The following is a 24631-nucleotide window of genomic DNA, read 5'->3' as shown; positions in this document are numbered from 1 at the left end:
TGAGGATCATCTAACAAATAAATGAATGATCACCATTTTCTTTCTTAATGGAGATTCACACATATCAGTATCAAGGGTATCAGGGCCCTCGTGCGGTCAAGTGCAAATATTCTCCCCATGATTTCTAATGACACTATTCACACTCAGCCCGACCGAGCAAGTTTCAATAGTCTTATTAAAACCAACTTGAATAATATTTTCACTGAATTGGACTAGAACTTTGATACTGATAAGTGAGAATTCAAGTTTATTCCTTCATAGAAACGCGTACTCATGTCATCCAACTATCATCCCAATACTGTAATATTGATAATGAACTCTCATTGAATTCATAGTGAGCCGATTCAAATAAAATTTTCCATTTTATATTCTCTACTGTTATTGAATATGAAGGGCGAAATTATGATTTGATCTTCTCAGAAGGATCTTTCAACCATGAATTTTATTATAATGAACAATGTTCAACGCCCATTTATTACTTTGTCCCCATAACACTCTTACAAGGAGTGTTTTGGGAACTTCATTCATTTCAGCCTTATTTCTGAATAATTTGAATTATTTAAATATTTTCAATTTCAATTATTTAGTTGATTTTCATCGTTGAGGTTTTTCAATTTAATCTTTTCCAAAAATTTCACAAAATAATAAAGTCAGTGAACATTATAATATATTTTAGAGATTAGCTTTCGAGGTTACTGAATTCATCAGAAAAAAAGAATTTGGATTCATGTTCCTTCCCAATTATATAATTCTATCAACGCTACATTATAAAAATTGCACTCTGTTTTTGAATCTATTCCGATTAAAAACGCCATACATTGATCAAAGTTAAAAATTCCATTCGAGACTATTCCCTACGATTACATTTTTCATAGGTTTGTTCAAAATTATATTGAGTTGTCACTGAAATTCCTTGTGAACTTTATTTTTTATTTTCAAAATTATTTAATCTTATCATGAATGAATACTGTCTGCAATTCCTAAGGTATGATCTGATATTGTATTCATTGAGGATGAACAAAACAATCATAGTACGATCCAGTATTACACTATTACACTATTCTTATAATGATAATGGATATCATAAATAACTTCAAAATAGGAATAAATCTCCTATCAGTTGACGTTCATGATTTTAATCCCTATTATTCAACACATGAATAATTTCCGAGCTATAAAACAGATATAAACATTTTGAAATAACACTACAAAATCGTTGGAATGACCCTAACACAATACGTCACTATCATTAATTTAATCTTTCTGTATGTTCAAACCTTGAAGCTCTTCGCAGAATATATAAACTATTCCCGATGAATAAAACAGATTAAAATTTTACATCCATGTGATAGAATCATTCAAATCTATTTAAAATTTAATTTTTTCATGAATTATATTACTTTTAAGTTGTAATATCAGACTCTTGAATTGAATAACGACCATTGAGTTTCATATTAAATATTATTCTTCTCAATAAATTTATCAAAATTGTTGAATCTTGTTTTTATTTTTGGAATCATCTATGAACTCACCTATTCAGATTGCAGAGAGACCAGATAGAATTTCACCGAAGTATATATGACGGCTTCGCGAACTTTAGTTAAGCGGCCAATGAAGACGGGAGAGCCGAAGTGCGAGAATACAGCCGAGAGCTAAGCGCGATACTGTGAAGCTCACCGGGAGCCCACAATGTGGATCTCTCACTTCGTGTGAATCACGAACTTAGACGAACTTGATTCGGTGGCTATCGTCCTGTTTTTCCGGGGTATTGAGGGGTGAGGGGAAACCACCCTTATCCACCCAATAATGTGACGTCACATGTTATAGCAAATGTTAAATGGGTGCTGTTTCCACTAATTGACAATATCGATTGAGTGACTTTCTGCAACTCCTTCTAATCCGATCATCAAAACTTTCTATTTCTATCTTCTGAATACTTTATTATTGTTTTGAAGATTATCATTCAGATCCAGGAAAACATAACAAAATTGGGCTATATCTTTTGTTCTCTCGGGATCACAATGTGATACGTAACTTTAGGCTGCGAACAAAGTGATAAATTATTTTAGAAAATGTTTATTTCAATTCAGTTGACAATTTTTCGATGAATTCAAGAGAAGAACAGGTTTGGGCTATGCCAGTTGTTCTCTTGTCAACACCATTATTATGATTCTCAATTAAGTTCTCCATCAAAAGCAATATAATGTATGAAGTAAGCAGGCATGATGTAAACAATGGACTGTATTGAGCAATGATAATGTTGTCTTAATTATCATATAAATGAACAACAAGTAATGTATTAATATGAATGTAATTTTTTCTGTGAGTTTCCAATCAACGTCAATGAAGGCCAGCTCATTGACGAGAGAAGTAAGGTCTAAGATTCAAGTCGACGGTTTTGCATTTCTCTTTATGTTATATGTTCCGCATTTACAGCGAAATGCAGCAATAGATTTTCATAAAATTTGACGGATATGTTCCTTTTTGAATAAATTCGCGTCGAAGATTACGTAAGTTTTTTAGTAATTTTGCATTTCAAGGATAATACAAAAAGAAAATGAGTCTCCTTCGAACGCCAATATTACCGTAAAAATCAGACTTTAGAATTAATTATTCATCATAAGTCAGCTGTCAAATGGATTATTAATTGCATGTAATGACGCATGCAATTAATATCTCAATGTAACTTGGTAAAAAATCAGCTGTCGTGTAGACTATTAATTGCAAACTATGGGGCATGCAATTGATAACTCGAAGTAGCATATTATTTTCTCCCAACTTTTCTCTGCTTTCAACTCGGTAAGCTTTTGACGATAGTAACAAGGAATTAGTTACGATACAACAGCCATTAGTCGTTTACACACCGATATGCCGTCAAGCACTGCCGTTAATGATTTGGAGATTATTCAAAATAAGTTATTGAGGTATCTTCATTTCAAAAAGTATAATAGATTTTGTCCAATTGCTTTCTCCATTGAAACTTCGAGGTCAACATTCAAAGTTCAAAAATTGAAAACCAGAAGATCCATTAAAGCATTAATGTTATTATATTAGATTCTGAATAATAATATATTCATGCCAGATTTCATCAATTTGTAAAATTCAATGTTCCATGCAATGGACCAAGACTGAATATGCTATTAAAAATACCGTTTGTCAGAACCGCTCACCATTTCGATTCCTACCTAAATAGAACAATAGACTAAACACATTCCTTGACCATTTCTATGACCGCTACAATACATTCAAAAAATCTTGTGAAAAATTATGCTGCTCAATTGATGATTAAATTATTATTTTTCAGCTCTACTAACTCTTTATTTTTTCAATTGTTTGTATATACATATTTTGTATACACATATGTGTATATACATATTTTTTTATATACATATTTTGTATATACTTATTTTTCATACCCTCTTTTATACCCCTTCACTAACTTTCCTGAATCTAACTCAAATATCGTTCTCTTCTAATCTTATTAGCTATACTGAATCGTTTTGAATATTTAATGAAGTACGATATTATTTTCTTTTGTTTTCCTTTTTAATTGTAAAGTTATATATAACTTTACACCGACACCGACACGTCAGGACAGGACATAATTCACTGATGGACAGTATTAGAGGAGGCAGTGGTTTTCAACTGCGCGAGGTCTACTGCTAACAAAACTACTAGTATATTATGTTATCATTTCACATTATCATCAAGTTAGTGAAAGAAACAGAATACATGATAATTTTATAGCTGTTGCTTTTCAAGCTTTTGGACCAGGCTACCTTCTCGTAAAAAGTGCTGGTGATCCTTTTGTTCACCTTTCAACTGAAACCTATATTAGCTCCACATGTGAGTATGTAATAATGGTTTGTTTAGGTGATAACAGGTGTTCGATTGTCTTAGTAAATCGTTAACTACTAGCTTTTGTTTTTAGCAGAATGTATGGATCAATACCTTCACTGGAATGGTTTAGCGTCGGTTAAATCAGAATGAAAATATGTAGGAATGATTTATGAAAGCTGGTATAATTCCTGCAAAAGGCACACTGAGCTGAGAGAGCTTCATGAGAGAGAAAGAGGAGACAGAGTAGAGTCGACTGGAGAGTAGAGTGGGATTTTACGCTTTTGTTCTGTGCTTTCTGTAAAAAGGATGGATTACAGCCAAATTCTCCTATATTCCCCAGTTCCCGGGTCTAGGCCACAAATCTTCCTCGAATCAAACCTCTCGCCGGAAATAGGTTATTGGCTTGATTCATTGTCAACCGAAAAATAGAACTGGCGAAGATCATTAAGAAAATCGATCGAACTAATCACTTGGATGATCTATTCAGTTGTCAACCCACAAAAACCATGGATAGAATGGTGGAAAAGGCCAGATTACTATAGCATTAGCACCCAACAACAAACATTTTTTGAACATTTTTGAGCCAAGAATCCTAAGTCCCCATTATATCAAATTGCTGATAAAAATATATGCCTCACAATTATTATAATATCATCCCTGTATTTATTCTCTATCACAATCATCATTTATGTTTCGTTTGTTTTCTAATATAAGATAGTATGAATGAAGTTCTGGAGAGTATTTGGAGTATACTATAATTGAATTGACAATCACAGATAAAAAAATAAGATAATTTTATAGGGCTGGTTTCCAAGCTTGAGATTCAGCTAAGTTCTAGACTTTAACTGGCTTTTAACTCTGGAGTCAGAAAATTGGCTTTCCGAGTCAGAGCGTTAACGTAGTCGAGGACTCAAATAGACCCTGGAGTTAATAGATCACGTTAGACCCTGAGTTTATAATTTTGCTTTATGAGTAAAGGGCTTAGAAGTCCAGGATTTGAATTAGATTCTCGCCTCTCCCCGAGTCAAGCATTTATCTAAAATCGTTTAGTCCAGAACTTTAAAACAGCGTGATTTTAAACCCTCGACTGAGGTAGGTTTTAAAATTAAGTTCTGGACTTAAACTTAGCAAACATATCTCAGTTATTGTTTAGGAGTAGATGAATAGCCAAATAAATGTCTTGGAATATGTAAATAATTTAGATTAGTACATTTAAATTTATCATTTATAGTTTACAAGTCTATATCTCAAATCAGAATTATGTGTAAAAAACTAACCTTATTTTACGACTGTGACATAACCTAAAAATTTTCAAGAAATAATAATACAAGGATTGACTCAGAATTTTATCTTCCAATGTCGATGTTATTAATCGATTTCATATTCAATATATTATCAATAATTATAATAATATAACAATTAATAAATCATTATACCAGTTTTTTTTTCAAAACAAATACGTTTTCCAACTCAATAGCCTACTAAATTTTTTATTCCAAAACACTGGCAAGGATCAATGATCAATAATAACATAAATGTAGAATGAAATGTTCATTCATTCATATTTCAAAAGGTTAGGTTTTGCTTCGAATAGGCCTACAAATAAATCGAGACGTACTTTCACAAAATAATTATTGTTACAAAATGGTTTGGAGAGCATGCTCATTTGAATAAGCCTGCTTCAATCAGCTGTCACCCATTGCCAAAATAACAACAATATAATATTGTGAATTTCTCTCATGTTTACTGCGTTAAAATCCTTGACTCAAATAAGTCGAGAACTTAATAGACCCCGGAGTTTAGGAGATAAACCCGTGACTCAGAGAGTCAATTTAGACCCAAGTGCTTATTTTAGTCCTGAACTCTGTAAGTCCAGAACTTATAGAACCCGAGCTCGGAAGCCGGCCCATGAAGATAGCTAAGCTTCTATCGAGGGAAGTTTTGGTCTGAAATATTTTGGATTCAATCTGATTTCGAATAATTTCTTTGAGTTATTGAGTGCTGGGTTCAATCTACATCAGGAGAAAACAAACCTCAAAACAAGCAAGCAAGATATTTGAATTTGGAAAAGCAGACTAAAGTAAATATAGAGGAGATGCTAATTCTATGGAAAATAGAAATTAAAAGTGCTCAAATGCCTGAATAATTCAAATTGATGGCTGTTCTATTCCCAGTATCGAAGAACTTCAAGAAGTATCAGCTCAGATGTAGTAAGTAGCTCAGAGAAAGAAACCTAAAATTCAATCTCTGACATTGCTGATACATTTTCAACTTTGGACGAACTGATACATTGATCTAGTTGCCAACTGGAAATCTCTCATGACTTATCCATGCATTCCATGTTGTTCAACTGAAATTTATTGAATTTCCAATATCATGGAATTTGGGTAAAATGTTCAGTCTCAAAAGAAAAGTTAGCTGTTCACAAAAAACTTGAACAATGCATCGCCGACTGAATATACGGTGAGATGATTTTGACACATGTGATGACTGATTCATGAAAGTATTCATGTAATCATACATTCATGAAGTCACCTCCACATCAATCGACGTTATCCAGGCCTAAGAAATATTTAGAACTCCCCTACAAAACTTCATCATATTTTGGATGACACGCTCTTGTGTTAATATTTGGTTTTTCGAAATAGAGTTCCACAAAATTGAGCTCATTTCTTCATGCTCCCTCAACATCTATTCCATCATATTCTCGGTGATGTATGACCTGGAAGTTGGCCAAGGATGTGGAGAGTCACAAAATTCATTTTCAAAAAACGGAAGAAGACCATGATTAGGAGATGCCAAATAAGCAAGTACAGCTTAAACATACAAACCTACGAGTTTGTCCTAGACATGATGAAGTGTAGCCCAGTCATATTCACATTTCGTCATGAACTGGAAGTACAATTAATCCAATTTGACAGTGTATGAAGGCAGTGTGAACAAACCTGTTTCTGCCATGCTATTTGTGTACTGCACGGTTCAATCGCCATACCAACTGAGACACCACATTGCAACCACTACAACTACGAGGAAAATTTTAAATCTTGAATATAATAGCACTGAAAATAATTTATTGAAAAATATCTTTATTCTGAAAACACAAACTTACTCAACATTAAACACTTTCTACAAGACTGCGCTTTTGTTTTGAAATTAACACATCTTGAGCAGTAATGATGGAACTGTAGTCCTGTAAGCTGAATCATGAAGTGTAAATGATCGAAATCAGTGTTTTCCCATATTATGGAAAAGTTCCACAATATCAATATTCAACAAATAATATTATAATCTAAAAATCTTATTCCCATTCCCACCTCATTTTCAATTGATGTATTCCTATTGTACCTACCTATTGATAACGCATCCATTTCATGGAAATTACACAACAGACTTCAGTATAAAATGATGCCCTCTTGTTCTGATTTCTCAAGTCTGCTGAAGGAGTTCAAATCTGGATTAAGTACTGTCATCACTCCGAACTCAATTATTAGTTTCACCATTCCCAACCTCATCAAAATGTGTCCATCGATAACCCTCATGACAACCAAAAACTTAAAAACAAAAATTAATTTGGCCAAGCGCGTTTCAGAATCCGGCCGGCCTCCGTTGGCAGCCTGCCCAGCTTGTGCGGTCTCGTTTCGTAAACGGACAGCATCTATCGAAACCAAGGGTGGCCTCCAAAATAAATGAAAACTATTGTGGGATTTGAACTCGGGGAAGAGAAAGTGACTGCTGAAAAAAACTGAAGCCGAAAATAAGAAACGGAAAATATTCGCCGAGTCTGCAAGGATAATGAGATAGATACAAAGAGTTCCCCGGTTCCATTCATTTTGAAGTTTGCTTTCATCTGGGTTAATGTTGTGTCTATGATAACTACCACTGTTTGCTGTGACTGGCGGAATAATTTTCTTTGGACTTTCGCTACAACCAAGGAAAATATCTACAGAAATACGACTATTGACTCCACACAATTTGAGGCTGAGTCTTTGTCCGCCTTTCTATCCTACAGGCGGGCAGCTTTTTTGCTTTTTTCTCCAGCGATGCGCCGCCAATACAATTGTGAAAACATTGAAGATTGGATGAAAGGGAACTGAATCGACGATTTATTGCCTTTTGTGGGAGACTGCGGTGTTTTTGCTCCGAATCCCGACTCACACAAGGTTTCTGACTCCACAGATGCTGAGGGTGATCGGATCAATTCTGAAGGGATTTTTGGAGGAATTCCATCCACAATTACAAGCGTTTGAGAGCTGTTTGAACGCTGCCAATACAGACATTATGACGGTGACTTCGTTGAATTTTCCCAGTGGTCAGTGAACAATTGTCTTAAACTTTTGATTGGAGAGGAATAACTTCAATAACTACCTTCATCTTATGTGTAAGTGAATGTTCAAAATAAAGGAAGCAACTGGTTCCCGACCACTCTTAGCTTTTACAGAGCTTTCTTAGATTCAGATTCCTGCAATTTACATCTTATTTGAATTAATAGTATCTCAATACGAATAGAATACTCTATTGATACACCTTGAACTAATTCTGTCATGAACACTGTTATTTGTAATGTAGAGCTCACTCAATCAAGAAAATATGCTATATTCTTATGTGCCTGATCATTCATCAGGGAATGAATTGTTCAAATCGAATATTTGTATGACTAGAAATTTTTCATCTGCTCATGATATAATCACTCAACATCAAGGACTTTAGAACCTTTTCTTAATCATCAGTAAGCCTATACTATCCATAATTTCTTCTCGTTTCCCATTTACCTCATTTCAGCCTATTCCCTCCATTTCAATTCTTCCAAACAGTTTATTAAGAGTCTTGAATATAATGATCGAATAGAAATAATGAATAGCATACAATAAAATAATACAATGACAAATGACTGAGAAATATAAAGCAGGTCAGAATGAGGAGGCTGGAGAAGAATGTTCGAAGGGAAGAGAAGATTGAGTAGGTTGTGGAGGGTGGAGATGGGAAACGGAGTGGCAAGAAGAAAAAAAGTGTATCACAGAAAAGAGAGGCCTGAAAGAGAAACATGACATTAATTTGCATTTACGATGTATGGTAGGCAAAGCAATTCACAAAATTTCTCAAATTATAAATCAGACCAAAAGTTGGAAAAGCATTATTCTTCCTGCCATTTTCGCCCTATTTTCAACACTCAAAACTTCTACCATAAGCCGTCGTTGGCCCAAATTTTCCAACAGTAGTCCAAACAAAAATCAAGAGCCAATAACACAAGCACTAACGAAATAGGTTGTGTTCTGTTACTCCAATAAATTGAAAATCCAATAACCTTTCCCTGCCAAACCATCGATTAAACAATAATAGAGGCAAAGTGGACTCCTCGGTCCTCATATTTGGGTTACGGCTGGCAACATCCCAATAACTGGTACTATTAGGCCTATATCCAAGAGCTCTCCCTAGAAGGTCATGTTTGTTGGGAATGGAAGTGGTAGTATAGAGTAAACGAGCTGTACCGAGCTGATAACATAACCTTGTTTCAGTAGATTCCTGGCTCAATCTGTAATGCATTGAGGAAAACACTTCAACACTTGAGTAGGCTACTGAAGGGTAGAAACGGTTCTCAATTGTTATTTCCGAACTGGAATTCTATTTGAAACCCAATAAGGCTCTTCAAACTCCAGATATTAAACTCAATTGAGAATTGCAATCTATTTGGGCAAGATGTGCAATTTACAACTCCAATTTGCAGTTAAAAATTTTGTGCTTCCCCTTTGATAGATTTGAATTCGAGTTGGAATTTTCAGGAAATTCTTTCCTCTTCTCAGTTATGAAACTAGGCCTACTTTGTTGTGCGTATTTCCACGATTATAGGGCTGAACTCTAAAATCAACACATTTCTTAGAAGTGACAGGGAAAAGTAGGGTAATACGGAAAACAAAATAAAGGGAGAGGGAGACATGCTAATAAGCTGATGTATGAAGATTGTGAGTCCTATGTCACTGAAGATTGTGGGAGTGAGACTCAAGGACATAATATAGAGCGAAGAAGAGATCATGTAACATGAAATATGAGAATAGAGAGGAGGTAAGGAAAATATGTAAAAAACTATACGGTTTAAAGGTGAGAACGATTATGAGAGGGAGTAGCACGTGAAAGAAAGTTTTTAAAATAAAACTGAAGAGGGAAGAAATTTTGATTGGAAGTGAAAAATATGCATATTTGAGAGGAATTTATTCTTCCTCAGAAGGAAATAGCAGTAAATTGGGAGAATGAGATATTAGAAAGGAGAAGATGTAGGAGAATGAGTTGAGGAGACAAGTGGATTGGGGAAATTGAGGGTTTGAGGCGGTAGGAAACAAATTATGACAGAGAGGCTTGTAGGCCTACATAGTAGGAAGCAATCAAATTAAATTCATGGGAAACACACGAGGAGTAATCAACTTCAAGGTAGGGTGGAATTCTATTCATTTTTTTAATATTTTTTCAAGAAAATATCTTTGTCTTTCCCAAGAATTACAAAATTAATAAGAATTCAAATTGTTTTCTGCTGCCTGTAGAGAGAATAAAGGAAAAAAATAGATAACAGATTGAACGAAATATTACATCAATTCCATCACATTCCATTTGTAATTACAATATTCAATCTCTCTTTATTAACAGCCGCAATGTAATTTCCTCATACCATTTCAGAAGTTTTCTCAATCACCAATAACAGTTGCCGTTTATGTCAAGTCAATTTTCCAATACAGACGAATGGCTATTTCAGTGACTGTTGACAAGCATAGGCAACAGACGATACTGTAGCTAATATCTATGAAATCTTATACAATGTGACTCCATTACTGAAATTGAATTGTTTATGATTTTCTGGTCAATAATATTATTCTTCACGATGTAGAATAATGTAACATGCCAATAAGATTGATGTTACATGTCAATTATTCTGTTATTTGATATCATCATTACCTAGTTATCCTCTATGATCGTTAACTGATATTCATTACTCACATTCAAGTTCAATACTGAACCTTTATAACATAATTTTTTCTCATTTTCTGTCCAATGGCAGTAGCCGTTAAATATGTTCAAACCACCTAAAAGTGAAGAACACCAATCATTCATAAACATCTATTGACCGAGCGAAGTGAGGTCTAAGATTCAAGTCGACGGTTTGGCATTGTTTAAATGTTTAAATGTTTGAATGTTTAAATTGTGCCGAGAACTATTTTTAATTCAGGCCTTTTCCCAAGTTATAATAGTAAATTTAATACGCAATAGACTAGAGCCATTATTGTGAGTTAGCGAAATAAATTATTTTCTCTCTCTCTATTATGAACGGCCTTGACTTCGAGTTTCCCATGATAGATATTTAAAAATTGTGGCTCCGAGTCGTCGAGGAATGTAGATTATGGAATTATCTCTGAAACTTAGCCTTCCTGTCGCGACATAGAGTGCGATAAGTTGGAAATAGCAAGCATTGAAATTATAACAAACTACCGATTTTGCAGTTACTATTTGGTCCAAAGGCTCTAGAAGCCACGCGACGATTGGTCAAATTGATTCCCTTCGTCCAATAGAAGACCTGTTTCTAAATACAGTAGTGGGGGGATTCCCCAGTCGAGAGACCAGATTACGTTTCGGAGGACACTTTGCTAGGAGCACTACGAGAGCAAAGATGTAGTCATTATGTTTCGCCCTTTTTGGGCAGGTTTATAAGTTTATAGCATTAGTTAATGTAGGAGCTAGTTTTATTTTGAATAAAGTTTAAATTTTCTAGTAGTGCCATGTCCTGAAAAGTTTAATTGTGTTTCTTCATCATGTACGAATAATTGTTTCTTCAAATAACCGCTAAGGTACGTAAAATAAGGTTAAAATATAATTTAGGGAATTTAATTGATTGAAACTTCCATAAGAGTATTGTATTAACAAAGTCTGTTATTTTTCAAGTTAATAATATTGATTGAGAATAATCCTTTTGATTTTATCAGTGATGGAAGATACTTATAATTTTTTTCTAAAGAAGTATAGAAAGTTTTCAGTTACGTTACATTTCAGTTATTGTTTCTGGAGATATATTATCGTAGAGTATTGCTGAAAGTCAGGAAGGTAGCCTTTAAATTGGAATGAAATTTTTAAGATTATGTTCATATTGAGTTTATGACATTTTATAATTTATATTTTTCATACTCTGTTTTCTTATGTCATTAAGGCTTTCGAATGATTTAGTAAATTTTTCATGATAGAAATCTTAATAGATGAAGAAGAAAGTTTTTCTTTTCCATGAAATTAATATCAATGAATGTTCAAATTTTAATACAATTTAAATTATTTTCTATGTGTCTACTAATTTTATTTAATTAAAGGTAAAAACTATCTACAAGATGAATCTTATAAGGCAAACATTATTTTTACCTTAAAGTGGAATTTTCAATATTTTTTTCTTTTATTGTGTTATAAAGTGTCTTGTTTTGTTTTGTGATAAATTCATAATTCTAGTTGATACTCGTTTTTGGACTTGTATTTGTAGGTAAATCAAATCATAAACTCTGGAATGTTCATTTTTAATTAAGGTTCTGAGCAGTTTTGGGCGAATGCCCGTTGTTTACACTTGGATTGCGTCCTATAGTTCATGAATAATAAATAAAATAAATGTTGGCTAGCGCACAAGTTTCCAACAATACTAGCCGAGCTACTATATGAAAAATTATATTTGATTTCGCAAACCAAACGAAAAATATCATTTAAGTTAGCATCATTTCAATCTGAATTATTCCTTTTCTAAGAGTATTATATCAATTTATATAAAAGTTAACATCATAATTAATGAAGTATTCATTTTCTAAAAACATTATATTAATTTATTACGGGTTTTTTCATAAATGTTGCATTGTATATTAATGACACTCTGGCAAGTAAATTCGTTTTAATTCAATCTTAAATTTTGAGAATGAAATCAGAACGTCAAGATAAAATCTAAATTTAATAACAGAATAAACTCCTGTTTTAGCTTTTGATGAATTGTAGGAAGAGTTAGAAATTAATGCTGTAATACATTTATTTACAGCGGTTCATGTCTGTCCCCAAACCAACTTCATGTACCACCCCTTTGGTTCCGCAACTTTATGTAACACCGCTTCAAGACACCCGTTCAGACGACAGGTCTAGGGACGTAAGAGGACTTCGCCGTCAAGCCAAATTCAACCGGTAAAAGTTCACCACCAAAAACAAGGTACTGTAACCCCGACGATAAAGCAACGTACAGACCAACGAAAGTGCAGTGTAGTGAAACAAAGGTTCATTCGAGAATGTCAATCAAAAGTGGGGATTCAAAATTATTATGAAATGGGTTACTATCGACGAAATTTGGGTCAACGGGCTTTTCTTTCTTGAGTAATTTCATGTTGAAATCAATTGGTTATTTTATGACTGATATTGTTTGGTTTTGTGACGTATTGCTTTTAAAAGGGTCAGGCACAGAACTGCGCCGACTCTGCTACAGAGCATTTTATATCTCTGAAATTCAAATTTAAAAAACAAATTCAAATTTTCTAACTCATTCTAATTAGTTAAGATTAATTTTTCTGAGTCGATACTTAATAATTCATTCTGTGAACGTGTTAACTGTCAATATTTTGGGTTTGGAGTTAAATGAATAATTTATTGTTACTACTCCAATTTTTCTGAAGTTTAAATAATTGTAGATGAAATAGGGAAGTTATTAAGTTCAGTAAATCCATTAAAATGAAAATCTTTTGAAGTGCTTAAAGATAAAGTTAGGTATCATTGAAGCTTAAGTTGAAAGTATTCTAAAACTTCTTATTGAAATTGATTATTGACAAATTAAAGGTTTAACGGTAGAATAAAAATTAGTAAAAGAAACTAGCATAGGTGAAAAACAACTGATTCTAAGTGCTGAATGAATTTTTTGCATTCTGTAATTCCGTGAATGATGATAGAAATTATTGTGATGTCAGCGTACGTAGTCTGGTCTCACGCATCGGGTACTTGAGTATCATCATAGTATAGTAGTAGTGAAAGTGAATATTGAGATTTTAAAGGTCAACCCAAGTAAATTAGGAAAATTCGGAAATTATTATTATATTATTATTAATAAATACATTATTATTATTATGTTTGGGGAAAATAGGGAATTTTTTTGAAAAGCTTAGGTAAATGTTTAAATGTTTAAATGTTTAAATGTTAAATGTTTAAATGTTTAAATGTTTAAATGTTAAATGTTTAAATGTTTAAATGTTTAAATGTTAAATGTTTAAATGTTTAAATGTTTAAATGTTTAAATGTTTAAATGTTTAAATGTTTAAATGTTTAAATTTTAAATGTTTAAATGTTTAAATGTTTAAATGTTTAAATGTTTAAATGTTTAAATGTTTAAATGTTTAAATGTTTAAATGTTTAAATGTTTAAATGTTTAATGTTTAATGTTTAAATGTTTAAATGTTTAAATGTTTAAATGTTTAAATGTTTAAATGTTTAAATGTTTAAATGTTTAAATGTTTAAATGTTTAAATGTTTAAATGTTAAATGTTTAAATGTTTAAATGTTTAAATGTTTAAATGTTTAAATGTTTAAATGTTTATGTTTAAATGTTTAAATGTTTAATGTTTAAATGTTTAAATGTTTAAATGTTTAAATGTTAAATGTTTAAATGTTTAAATGTTTAAATGTTTAAATGTTTAATGTTTAATGTTTAAATGTTTAAATGTTTCAATGTTTCAATGTTTCAATGTTTAAATGTTTAAATGTTTAAATGTTTAAATGTTTAAATGTTTATATGTTGCGCATTTACGGCGAAACGCGGTAATAGATTTTTATGAAATTTAACAGGTATGTTCCTTTTTTAATATTGCGCGTCGACGTATATACAAGGATTTTGGAAATTTTGCATTTCAAGGATAATATAAAAGAAAAAAGGAGCCTCCTTCATACGCCAATATTAGAGTAAAAAATCAGACTATAGAATTATTCATCATAAATCAGCTGACAAGTGATTACACAGATGTATGGAGAAGCCAGTCTATTGTTGTATTCCTATAAGGTCTATAGTTTCAATCAGGTACTTGAGGATGAGAATACCGTGTGAGGTCTCCTCACAGAACTACTAGTCAATAACCACAATTCTTCATCATCCCATACAGAAATGGTTTCACATTATTTATTACACATCGATACTATTATCTACTCTTTGTTACTGGTTAGAAACTCAATTCAAACTGTTCAACTCATCAATTCCATGATTCCAATAAAAATGAATATAACACTAGAACAATCTTCCGTTAACTGTTCAGTGTGTTACAGATTTTAGCAGTAATTTGTTGTGAATGACAGAGCAAATCCTCTCCAATTTCTTGAGAGACGCTAGTATCCGCATTGTGGCACACATCAAGCAATATAGGGAATTGACCGACAATCTCAGTAATGGCTGGCCGCTGGCAGCCGAGAAATAACTCGGGCCTGATTTAATTCGCCGTATTTTATCGGGCTCCAGTTAGCAGACTTCAAATGCAATCGGAAGCGCCCTTAATTGGTAGCTGTGAAGGGGATATTGTGGATGGGCAAGTGAGGGGTGGAAGGGAACGGATTTATGGGCTGGCCAAGCTCACGTGATGGACGTCTGTACTGCTACGGTGAGCAACTCTCAGCTTTGTCTGAATGCGATATATTTTTCTAAGCTCGAAACCGATCAGGGAATTGCTGCACTGTGCTTCTTCAGCGCCGCTTCAATCCAATTCCCCGGATTCTGAACAGCGATTGGGGAGAATTCTATGTTTCAAACAATCAAACTAATATTTGTCGATTTAACGTCAAGTGTTTTCTTACATTTTTTCTGAAGCTTTTAGAGCTGATAGGGAATTCATTTATGACCTAGTTCATTAAGAAATGCAACAGTGTCATTTACAAGAGTATGAATTATTTTGTATTGAAATTGGGGTACAGTTTCACAAATCTAGTTAAGTGAAGAGAAATTTTAATATTGAAAAATGAAAATCATTTTGGAAGGTATATATTTAGAAATGAGAAGTGTACAAAAGTGATTTTTTATTTTGTGAGTCAACAATACTTTTTAAGAAACAAAGAAATCATTGCAAATCATTTTTAAACTTTTTGAAAAATGATTCTATACAATGACCTATAGCCTAATTAATTGAAGTTATAATAATATGGATATTCCATTTCGAATTTTCAGGAAATGGAATTTTATTGTCACTGCATCTTACGTACAAAGAGCTCCCACTTCAATCCAGTAATCAAAATTTCTGCCTCAGAGTAGATTTAGAGTGGATTGTTTACATGTTTACGTTCTCTGATGAGGCTCACATGCTTTAGCAGGCAAGAGCTATCATATTACTCGCTCGAGGGTTTCAGTAATCATCATCATCAGCAGCAGCAACAGCAACAGCAACAGCAGCACATTCCGATGTCCGAAAATAGGTGCTCTACTAGACATGAGGATCATGCATGAAACTTCACGCTCCAGTATATCACTTGCTTGACATTCGCCAGATTTAATTAAAGCAACTCTGACAGCACAGTATATGGAATGAGTCCTCCGTCTTTCGGATGAAACCCAAATGTTTCAAGGTGTTCCCTGTTACAGCTTTACTTTTGAATGCCATAACATTAGTAACAGATGAAATAACAGTATTTATTTATTTATTCAACAGAAGTAACAGTAATACTTGTATTGAAAGTATTGTTTGAGAGAAAATATTTGATAGTGGAAGCTATACTGCATTTTTCTGGATAAGTCATATGTAACATCATGTATTATGCACAATATACCAATCATCATTATGCATTAGAATCGATAAATAATAGTAGTTATCAATAATAATGAAAGAATGATGTTGAGTATCACTCGATGTCCAAATTTATCATCATAGAGGTGTGAGAAATTATTCTATGTGTTACGAGATGAGTTACTGTACTTCACGTATCCTGGAATATCGAGATACTTGATTCATTATAACCATGATTGGAACAGCAAAATAAAGTAGTAACACCTCAACGATTCGCAATTGATTATTTTCTATCCCATTCTAATTATTATGCATCTGTGATAATTAATATTGTAGAAGGCTTTATTTTCCGTATTATTCTAGCTGGGTTGACTGTGAGGAAGCTTAGAACTTGCTTTGAATCGTCCATGTATTAGAAAACATCATACAGGACGATTCTCATTCCCACAGCAGATCCTGTACCACTTTTTGGCTTTAAAACCCAATACATCCGTTACATGCTCAGAAAAAATGGTTGGCTCCATCATATTTTTTCTGGTCCTGTTGTAGCTGTACGTTACCACAGGTGTCAATTTTTGAAGCGACATTTCAGTGAGATATATAACAGCTATAATTCCGGCTGCAATTGACTGTTTTACCGATCACTGCCGCTTTCATCGATGTTCCCCGCTTGATGAAGTGCGTCCCTCATCTCTTGAGACCGAAAACAATAGCTGATGAATGATCGGATACAGTTTTGCATACAGTTCAATGTTCATTGTCTGAGTAGTTTCACAAAATCAACAAAGAGTTTGACAACTGTATAGTGCTGCGATTTCACCTCGGGGACTGGACGAAATACTTTCGGGAGTTTGATATTCGAGTTTTGATTGGTGTGAAATTGAACTGAGGTTTGATGGAACGATGAAAACTTTCGAGGGATCAGAATGACTCTCGAATGTGTAAAATCCTATCATGGTTATTCTCCATAGTGCTTCATATTTTTTAATCAATTATTTTCCGTCTTACAAATGCTTCATTCTCTATAGAAATTACTCCACAGTACCGTAACAATATGAAAAAGTATCATCAAATTAATCATGTTTGATATTATGATGATCATTGAAAGTGTGTAATTCGACGTTCACATCAAGAATATTCTCACTATATTAATTCAGTGGCTCAAAACCCAATATTCAAATACTGCTTGTTATCCCAAAGTATTTTTAGCAGTCATATTGTACTGGCAACTAAATTATACAATATCATCAATGCTCATTACTCATCTTTCAGCAATGAACTTGAAGTCAGTATCAAGCCTTGATTTCCTCATGAATAGCATCAAATTGACGTTTGATCTGATTTTAGAGAGTCCTACATCAATTTTCTAAAACTTATTCAGGATTGAGTTATTCAGAATGATTGAAAACATTGAGACCGTTTTATATTTTTTCCAATCTCAATTGATTAGAAAAATTAAAGTTGAAATTGGAATGAATCATGACGAAAATGTGTCAAATTTTCCAGATTAGTGAATCTTATAACATTTTATTTCATCCTATTTCGAATTGACCGGAAATTACTGTGATGCAATCAATCACGATTCCAGGAATCGGTAAATCGGCCCATGTCCAATGATCAGTTAGACAACTCTCAAGCGCTGAAAACTGACATGGGGAAACTAACATTGGGAAACCTGAAACGTAAACGGCAGTTGGAAAAAACGGGATGAAACGATGAGATTCGCACACCATTTTGACAGTGCTCTACGTCAATGAGAAGATTCAATCACGTCATTCGGCTGAGTCGTAATGGGCAAAAACGTCGGAAGCCCACTCGACAAATGCCCATTCACGCTGGCTACCAGCGCAGCGCAGTGCAGTGCTCCAAAGCTCATTCGCACTCTCAAGCCTCAATCGCTGTCTCACACTTCTCTCACTTTTTTGTTCTCTCTCACACATAATTGTTCTATCTCTCCCAACTCAGGCCAACAACATTACTGATCCACATCTCTTTTAATTTCTGTTTGATAAATTCTCATTCTTCTATCATCCAAGATAGAAATTGATGCAATTTTCATGTACAAATATTCATAAATCAACGTTGCATGATATCAATTTTTATCTGCTCCTCTTCAATAACTTCATTGCCAAAGAATTGGATAGTTATTCAATTGTTATACATTCTATTGCATACTTTCTCCACATGGATATGGTGAAATAGTTCTCTAGTTGAAGCTTTATAGATTGACAGATAATCAGAATAACTTATAATATTTATAATACACCACAATTATTTATGATACACGCGTTTCTTCATTTTTTCCTAATTCAGCTTGAATCTTAATCAGTTTATAAGTCTTGATCCACCTATAAAGGTGCGTACAGATGTACGCGCTTCAAACACGCTCCAATCATGAACGTTACGCGAGATGTTACGCAAGGGTTCGTTAGGCTACTTTCACACGATAGGAGACGTGCAACTTGAACACTGAACAGTGTTCACGTTTTCTTGTCGAAGTACATTGAGTCAAATCGTGTCTTTCACATGGTGACTCCTATCCAGGAACCTCGTTTTGTCACGTCTTTTCCCCTCGAGGCAAGCAGAGGCAAGATCTAACAACTACGCCGACGTTTGCTCAAAGTATGACTCATCACTTTTTCTCAAAGTCTAACTTCCTTAAAAATATAGATAGAAGATTTCTGATTTCGGATTTGGATTCAGCGACCCCAAATTCAAAAGCATAAGTCCCGTTTTCGAAAATATCCAAAAACAAGGAAGTTATGGCTGTTTTTAATAAAGCTTTCTATTATCATATAATTATACGGTAAAAACGAACAGGTACTGTACTATTCAGTACGTAAGTACTGTAGCTATTATAATACAACTTACACTGTATTCGTGTAGGAAATTTAGTAGGATATTTATCTTGATTTCTGAAAATACCCCAAAATAAGGGAGTAAGATAACTTTGAAAAACCAAAGTTTTCCTGCCGATTGAAGAAACATTAAAAATTACATATTATATCTTAGACTAAAAACGTGTAACAAATATCAGATCACTATTCAAGCTATCAAGCTTTTCATAAATTTATTTGTCTCCTCATGGCAGAAGGTTTGCGCCCAACGTTTTCACTTAAACATTTCTGTGATTAAATTGTGATAGAGCACATTATCGTATTGATCTTCTAAATCCACTTAAATGTACATCGATTTTCGTAAAATTGATTTTTTACCGTTCCTATGAATTCTAAGAATTCTATGAATTCTTTATACAGGTTCAGCACAACTTCTTAAATAACATTATGTCTGCTTCAACAGAATTCATAAGGACGACAAAACATTGAACAACAAAAAAACGCTTTCTGAGTAACTGGCTTTAACAAAGCATGGCTTCATGAAATACAGTACGATAATTTAGAATAGTTGGTACAATGGTTATGCTTTTCGCATTATGGCAGCACTGTGCTTGCTCACTCACTTCTCCAGTTGACACTTGTTGACTTGTCAGTTGTTTACTTGACTTGACTTTGACACCTGTCATTACGTGATGTCTGAGTTTGATGTGGAGCTGTTGATTACTGCAGTTTGCAACCGACCTGCTCTTTGGGATAAAAGTCTTGACATCTACAAGGACCGGAATGAAGTCGCCAAAAGTTGGATGGAAGTTAAAAAGAAATAGTCAATAATTGCTGGGAATTTAAAGTGATATTCAACGATTTGAACCTGATAAATTGGATTGTTGAATGACAACTGAAATTTAGTGAATTTTACTGTACAACATTCCTTTTCCTCCTATTTTATTGGGTGATGAGTGGAGATGATTTATGATTTCATATTTGGATTCATCTTTTCATAGTTCAATATTTTTTTGGAAAACTAGAACTTTTAAAAATTGAAAATGTTCATGTTTAAACTTCTCAGGTGTTCAAAAACTTCTTGAAATCTTTGCCTGTCCCTTTGTGAGGCAGGAGTATTATTATCTTAGTACGTTTACTATATAATCATATGATAATGGAAAGCTATATTAAAAACAGCTATAACTCCCTTGTTTTCGGGAATTTTTGAAAATGGGACTTACGCTTTAAAGAATTTGGGGTCACTGAATCCAAATCCGAAATCAGAAATCTTCTATCTATATTTTTAAGGAAGTTAGACTTTGAGAAAAAGTGATGAGTCATACTTTGAGCAAACGTCGGCGTAGTTGTTAGATCTGTCGGCTTATTTGTAAGATCCCAATGTGAAAGTACAGGAGAACTGCAAAATATGAAATATGATCTTCAGTAATATGATCATCCAGGAGCGAGGACTCTGCCGTGTGAAACTGGCCATTAGAGGTTCGCAAGATGATCGCGCGCTTCTCTTATTGTTGACTTCGCTACAACCCAACCTCACAAAAATGTGAAACGTTCAATCCAGCTGATTGGGTGACAAAACTAAGTAAAATATTCTGACCAGAGGTTTGCTGGGTAGCCTAACAATTCATTATGTTTATACAGGGTGATTCTTAATTATGGTGGAATAATTTACTACGTGATAGTAGAGGTAAAAATAAGAAAAAAAATGTTATAAACATATATCCATAAACGCTTCATTAGCGAGCTATACAGGGTGAAAGTTTTCGCCCGGAATTCAATTCCTCTGGTGAAATACAACGATGCTGAATTTTTTGAGGACTAGTTTTTGGAAAACTTACTACTACTGCTGGATTCATATGGAAAAATATCTGAAAAATTGAATAAAACTAGTCTGGAGGCTTTAGTGTGAGTAGTTTTTGAGGAAAAAGTTGAAATATGCAAAAATTCTAAGTAGGAAAACACAGACATTTTCGTTTGGTGCCCAATAACTTTCTTTAATGACCAGTAAACAAATGATTTTTCGCAGAAAAAATTGTGGAGAATTTAATTCTGGAAAGAATTATGTAAGCTGTGTAGACTAAATTTGATTAAAAGATGAATAAAATGTATTCTTATGTAGTACACCACAAAAATTTGCTGTTTTATGAGGAGAGAACTAATAACTCATAGGTTGTAGCTGATTGAAAATAAAATATTCGGTTTTTTATGAAAAGTTTTATTTTTATATGGAAGTAACATATCTAAATGACATTATTCTTATACCAAAAGACTAAAGATGATGTTCAAAGTGACCTCCGTTGTTCTGAATGCATATGTTCAGACGTCTTCTCATCGATTATCGGACCCGTTCAAATATTCCAGAAATCTGCTTTATCATTCCTATTCCGTTCAAAATCCATAATCGGAGTATTGTATACTAAGGTTTTCAAGTGTCCCCAAAGATAAAAATCCAAAAGATTAAAGTCTGGTGACCTAGCTGGCCATGGTACTGGCCCACCTCGGCCTATCCATTGATTTGAAAAGCTGTGATTCAGGTGTTCACGAACAGCAACACTGAAGTTGGCTGGAGCTCCATCATGCATAATCCAAATGTTTTGGCGCAACTGAAGAGGTACATCTTCAAATAAGATAAATAGCTCCTCTCTCAAAAAGTTTAAGTAGATTATGCCATTAAGCCTGGGAGGAAGCTCGAACAGAAGTAGATGATCTCCTATGATTCCTGCCCAAATGTTTACTGAAAACTGATGTTGTGGAGGATTAGGATTGATGGCATGAGGATTCTCATGTGCCCAAATATGTTGGTTGTGGACGTTAACGATAGCTGTTCTTGTAAAGTGTGCCTCGTCAGTAAATAAAACGATTGTTAAAAAGTTTGGGTTAACAAGTTTTTCTAAAAACCATCGGCAAATACCAGCACGGGGAATACAGTCTCGTGGCAATAGAGTATGAACTTTCTGGAGGTGGTATGGATGTAATTTTTGCTATTTTAGTATCCTCCAAATAATAGATTGATTGACATTGAACTGCACTGACAATTCTCTCGTGCTCTTCTCTGGATGTTCATAAATTTCATTAAGAACTTGTTCTTCTAACTCAACAGTCATAGTAGATCGGGGTCTGCCTGCATAAATGCAGGCTGATTCGGAGTATGAATAATGTCTAAAATTACCTGCCATTTTTTAAAAAGTTAACACTTATCACAAAAGCAAAGTGAAATGGTTACAAATAACTGGTTTATAGATTAAACAAAAACACAGCGCGGTTACAGTAGGCCTAACTTACAGTTTGTTGTCTTGTTCAACAGTGAGCTAAAATATTTCTGAAAATAATTCTCAGCTGATAATTTCTTTCAAATATTTGTTTTATTTAAAACAAAAAAATCAGCTGTTTTGAAGCAGCTGTTATTCAAATCTATGTTTTATTTGCAATCAGCTACAACCTATCAGTTATTAGGTTGTTCTCTCCTCATAAAACAGCAAATTTTTGTGAATGTACTGCATAAGAATACATTTTATTCAACTTTTAATCAAATTCAGTTTACACGGCTTACATAATTCTTTCCAGAATTAAATTCTCTACAATTTTTTCTGCGAAAAATTATTTGTTTATTGGTCATTAAAGAAAGTTATTGGGCATCAAACGAAAAAGTCTGTGTTTTCCTACTTAGAATTTTTGCATATTTCAACTTTTTCCTCAAAAACTACTCACACTACTGCTTCCAGACTAGTTTTATTCAATTTTTCAAATATTTTTCCATATGAATCCAGCATAAGTTTCTCAAAAACTAGTCCTCAAACAATTCAGCATCGGTGTATTTCACCAGAGGAACTGGATTCCGAGCGAAAACTTTCACTCTGTATAGCTCGCTAATGAACCGTTTATGGATATATGTTTATAAGATTTTTTTCTTATTTTTACCTCTACTATCACGTATTAAATTATTTTACCATAATAAAGAATCACTCTGTATAATAAATTGATGATGATTATTATATGTTTATTGCATTTATGTTGATGTTTTATTACAAAAAAGGTTATGTCTATCAATGTTTTGAAAGGTGAAAGGCTTGGTTGGGAGTTTGGCATCTTCTAAATTCTACTATGATGGTAGCAATTATTAAAAATGTTTTTATAATTTTACATTATTCAATTTTAATGATTTGATAATTAATTTCTATAATTTTATATGCTAATACAGAGATCGTAACTGATTCAACAAATACGTTAACCGTGCATGCGCAAGTATTGGTTGGTTCGCTTTATAGTGAGGTCCACGTTATAATGGCAGTGTTTGATTGGCAATGGTTTGCTATCCTTGTCCATCATTCAACAAAGCGGATAGCGCTATCTCCTTCTCGCTTTGTTCTGTTGCCAGATCGTGTTTCAACAATGTAGAATTAATAATTAATTATAAAATTAAAAATATAATTGATTATTTTGAATGAGAATAGTTAGTTAATAACATAAACAGTAAGAAACAGTTAATATTACATCAATAAACCTGTATCAGCTACCGTTCATAGAAGGCGTTGACAAGACAGAGGATCGGCACGTTGATCTCCTATCAATCTCAACTGCCATTATAACGTGGACCTCACTATAGGAACTTGGCAATCTCGAGCACTGTTACACGCTCTGTTCGCTATCCGCTCTTGCTCGACCTGCGATCATCTTGCGATCTGCTCGAGAAACGCTCGTTTGCGGAGCAGAGCGTAAGTCTGTGCGCACCTTGAGAAATAATTCCAATTTTATCTTTCTTGAGCCTTTCTTCCTATTTCATCATCGTAATTTAGCTCCGTCCTTTTCCTCGCCATCTTTCATATTCAATCTCTTTCCCTGCCACATCTGTTCTAAAATGAGTAATTTTTTGTCCATTAAATGAATTGAACGTTTCTCCTCGGTGCGTTGTGTTAAGGTAGAGCGAACAGCAACAACTAAAACTGCAACCACTTTTTATTCTCACAATTTCCACCCATTTAACATCAAAAACAATCCATCATCTGCCACTAAATCAGTAAAGTGTGAAAAGTGAAGCTATCCAGCACTCAAATCCGGATAATTTTCTGAGTCGAGAGAGCTCAATCACTCTTTCTTCACTCATCTCTACTTCTTCCTCTTGCACTATGGTAATCTTTCTCTCTTTTCCCCTTGCTTTCTGATGACTGCCGTTGACTGGCGTTGAAGATTAAAACAAAGTCACTTCCCCACCCAACTGCTTTCTCT

At 33.7% G+C, this 24631-nt stretch overlaps 1 protein-coding gene across 2 annotated transcripts in view; it reads right to left on the bottom strand.

Moving 5' to 3' along the window:
* The window catches only part of LOC111047221, a 161844-nt gene extending 160176 nt beyond the window's left edge, over positions 1-1668 (bottom strand). For both annotated transcript variants that reach the window (XR_005572291.1, XM_039436533.1), the window contains exon 1: positions 1533-1668. The gene's annotated coding sequence lies outside the window, so the exon portion shown is untranslated. The remainder of the gene's footprint in view (positions 1-1532) is intronic.
* Between the last annotated feature and the right edge of the window lie 22963 nt (positions 1669-24631).

The sequence above is a fragment of the Nilaparvata lugens genome, chromosome 10, assembly GCF_014356525.2.
Source record: "Nilaparvata lugens isolate BPH chromosome 10, ASM1435652v1, whole genome shotgun sequence".
NCBI lineage: Eukaryota > Metazoa > Arthropoda > Insecta > Hemiptera > Delphacidae > Nilaparvata > Nilaparvata lugens.
Note: the sequence above shows the minus strand (reverse complement) of the source record. Positions and strands in the feature narration are given on the sequence as shown.